Source organism: Dromiciops gliroides, chromosome 2 (assembly GCF_019393635.1).
Source record: "Dromiciops gliroides isolate mDroGli1 chromosome 2, mDroGli1.pri, whole genome shotgun sequence".
Taxonomy (NCBI): Eukaryota; Metazoa; Chordata; class Mammalia; order Microbiotheria; family Microbiotheriidae; genus Dromiciops; species Dromiciops gliroides.
In genome coordinates, this window is record NC_057862.1 from 607,159,304 (window position 1) to 607,163,549 (window position 4,246).

At 46.5% G+C, this 4,246-nt stretch overlaps 1 pseudogene; it reads left to right on the plus strand.

Annotated features, from left to right (window-relative positions):
- The first annotated feature begins 2,047 nt into the window (after window positions 1-2,047).
- Window positions 2,048-2,511, plus strand: LOC122742481 (annotated as a pseudogene).
- The last annotated feature ends 1,735 nt before the right edge of the window (window positions 2,512-4,246 follow it).

A 4,246-nucleotide genomic window follows, 5' to 3' on the forward strand; every position in this document is an offset into this window, starting at 1 on the left:
ATCCTAAGATATACTCAACCAAAAGAGATACTGTTCAGAATCACATCTTAAAAGATTCAGAAAGCAGCCATCATCATGCAGGATCCTTGGCCTTCATTATATATGCCTCTAATTATAAGAGATTAGGAGAAACTTCCTTTACTTGAATACCTTCTGGGCGACTGGGTTATGGACAGCTCTCTCATACTGGAATTTAAGGTGGGCAAACCACTCCCCTAAAGAAAGGTTTTCTGTATCTGGAAGATAGACCCCACTCCATGCTAGAAGGGGTAGCACCAAGCTATAAGAGTGTGCTCAAGCATTCCAATCTGTTGACTACCAACTTTGTGGGCAGGTTGACACCAGCAGCATACACCACACTACTCCCTTGTGCCAGGGAAGAGGCCTCCCCAGTAATTGCTCTGATGGGTGACTCCTGGTATGTCTGGCATTCTATCCATGCCATCCTCAATGCCCATCACTCATGGGCATTACATTTTATGTCTACTCTACATCTTTATCTCTGATGGCCTCTTTAGACAGGGAAGTACAGAAGGTGGAGACAAGGAGAAAAAAATATATTTTCATTGACAAATCCATTTCATATTAGTCCAAAAGAACCTGCCATTTTTCAAGTCCAAAGTTCACATTTTAAAAGGTCACTGATGATTACCTCATCCAGTAACATGCCCAGAGGCACATTAAGGGGCAATTAAGTACTATGGGATAAAAAGGCAGTGAAATGTAATCAACAGCTCTGACATGCTGCTGGGTTCCTTAGCTTTGTTATGTTGAAAATTACTGGCAGAATGAAAGGGGTTTTTTGGGGGTGTTTTGTTTGTTTGTTTTTGTTTTGGGTGAAACAATTGGGATTAAATGACTTGCCCAGGGTCACACAGCCAATAAGTGTTTAGTGTCTGAGGCCGGATTTGAACTCAGGTCTTCCTGACTCCAGGGCCGGTGCTCTATCCACTGTGACACCTAGCTGCCCGGAAAGGTTTTTATTATATGCTGGGAAAGCAAGGCTCTCTCCTAGTGGGGCCATAACAAAACCTTACCCTATATGGGAACAACTAAACCTCAGCTAGAAGTTACATACAAACACACACACACACACACACACACACACACACACGCACACGCACACATACACAAATATATACACCCATAACCATACTAGGATAGGGCAACTTCCAGCTTTGTCCTAAGGCACTGAAATTTAGAAAAGATTGACAGCATGTTTTCCTTCAGAAGGTAGATACAACTGAGCACAGCACCTAGTTTGCAAGAATAATGAAGATAGGAAGCTACCTATTGTCTGCTTCCTTGTCCCATGCCTACTCCCACAGCAGTCCCTTGGTCACACTCCAGGTGAGCCGATCCCTGGCTGTCCTCAAGCATTTATATGCAGTTTGGGGAGAAGACTAGCACTTCTAGTGTGAGGGCTTGCCAAGACCTTTTCAGGACTGCTCATCCTCCTTTGGTGTCCATTCGTTATCCAATTCTCACATGAGACTCCAAGAAGCTGTAGCATGCATAGCCACCACACCCTGGTAAAATTGTCTTGGCAGATGGGCTAAACCAGGTTAAGGGTAACCAAGGAATCTCAAACCCTTTGTTAGTCAGGGGGATGTGTACCCCAAGTATGTGATGATTCCACACCCCCCCCCAGTGGAATGGATAGATGAGAACAATTTTTTCCAAAGGCAATGAATGTGGCTGAAGCAAACACTGTGGAATGGTTAGAACTTGGTTAGATATTAAAGATGCCAAGGTCACCCACTATAACTCAGGTCACTTCCACTTGTCGACTTCTGTCTTGCCACTGGATTTGGATGATTCAGGAAGATAGGACTTAAGCTGCTCACTTGGTGCAACTCTGCTTCACTCTGCCAATTCCTTCAAAAGTCAAAACATCACCTGTGATATCATTGATCCTCTTTGAAAATGAAGGACAAAGCTTTCCAACACACATGCTTACTGGCTATGTCAGCAGAGGAAGGAGTGGGCGACCTAATACGCATGCGCTCTGAAGGCACACGGACTTGCCTTAGGAGGGTGTGGCGAGAATTGGAATAGAAGTCCCTCAAAATGGCAGATGACCTGGACTTCAAGACAGGGGATGCAGGCGCATCAGCTACCTTTCCCATGCAGTGCTCTGCCTTGCGCAAGAATGGCTTTGTGGTGCTCAAAGGCCGGCCCTGTAAGATAGTTGAGATGTCCACCTCCAAAACTGGAGAGCATGGCCGTGCCAAGGTTCATCTGGTTGGTATCGATATCTTTACTGGGAAGAAATATGAAGACTTCAACCCACAACATGGATGTGCGCAATATCAAGAGAAATGATTTCCAGCTGATTGGGATTCAGGATGGCTACCTGTCCCTGCTCCAGGACAGTGGGGAGGTGACCTTGGCAAGGAGATTGATCAGAAGTACGATTGTGGAGGAGAGATCCTGATAACGGTGTTGTCAGCCATGACAGAGGAAGCAGCTGTTGCAATCAAGGCCATGGCAAAGTAACTGGCCCCCATGGTGGTGATGGCTGCAGCAGCAATCAGAGCCTGAAGAGGCCTTCCCTCTCCTCCCCAGCCTGGTCAGGCTTTGGCCCCGCCCTGGCTGGACGCCTATTCTTTCTTTGATGTTTTTTTTTTGTTTTTTTCTCAGTCCGGGGAGCTCCCCCCACCCCCACCCCTTTAGTCCAGCCCTATCTCCCTCAATCCCTTAGACAAGATGGGGGCAGGGCCTTGGTAAAACTGCCCCCTTCTTTCCCCCACCTCACACTACAGCTGTGGTGGGGGAGAGGGGATGGGGCTTCCTTGAGATTTAGTGTTTTTTTTTCTTTTTTATTATTCAATCCGGAAGGAGAAAGCTGTGGATTCTGGATTCTGACAAAAATCCTCTGCCCCCTCTCCCTACTTATCCTGTCTGGCCCCCTGTTTCCCTATACCTCACCTAGCACCACTCCCTCCTCCAGCAGGGGACCAGACTCCCTCCCCCCCCCCCAATCTGCCTGTGTCTTTTCCAAAATCCCTTTAGTGGGAGAAGGGACAGGAGTGGGGAGGGGCTCTACTCTCCTCCTCAGGCATCCAGGAGGGCCCCAAGCTTCCATGGACTTCACCCCTCCTTGTGGTTTTCTCCCTGACACATTTGTTAAAAGTTAAACTTGAATAAAACTACAAGTTTAATATGAAAAAAAAAAAGAAAATTAAGGACAAAGGGGCAGCTAGGTGGCGCAGTGGATTAAGCATAGGCCCTGGATTCAGGAGGACCTGAGTTCAAATCCAGCCTCAGAAATTTGACACGTACTAGCTGTGTGACCCTGGGCAAGTCACTTAACCCTTATTGCTCTGAAAAAAATTTTTTTTTAAAAAGAAAAGAAAGTACAAACAACAATTGCATGTGCTTATGTTATATATGTATGGTACCAAGCTCATTGTTGTTGTTGGTCCTTCATTCTTTTTAAATTCCTTTTTTTTTTGGCAGGGGCAATGAGGGTTAAGTGACTTGCCCAAGGTCACACAGCTAGTAAATGTCAAGTGTCTGAGGCTGGGTTTGAACTCAGGTCCTCCTGAATCCAGGGCCAGTGCTCTATCCACTGTGCTGCCTAGCTGCCGGGTCCTTCATTCTTAAGAAGAACCATAACATCTGGGTGATGTCATGACTTGCATTGAATTGGATTTAGGTGAGGGAGGGCTCTGTTCACCAACCTCACTCTGCCTTCCAGAGCCACCCGGGTCCAGTGGCAAGATATATATCAGGATGACTGGAGATGGCCCCAGATGTTTAAGGTAACTGGGATTAAGTGACTTGCTCAGGTTCACACAGTAAGTGTGTGCGGTCAGATTTGAACTCAGATCCTCCCAACTTCAGGACACAGTGCTCCATTCACTGTGCCACCTAGCTGTCCCTAAAGTGACCAAGGTCAGTCATAATCCAATAGTTTCATGAGTGATATCCCCAATCTGAAATAGATCATTACTCCAGCCATAGTTTTTATAATTCTCTGAAGTTACCTGATAATGGATCTAGAATACCATACCACAAGAGTCTATAACTGTCCTAACCAAGTTATAACCATTCCACAGTGTTTGCTTCAGCCACATTCATTGCCTTTGGACAAATTGTTCTCATCTATCCATTCCACTGGTGGGGAGGGGGTTGAAGTGGCTGTGGTCTCTGCTGAAGTTGGGGCAGAGCTCCCATGTTCGAAACCAGTGGGCAGACTCGAGTGGTGGCAGCCCAGTGGGGGATGGGCACAGGCATGCCA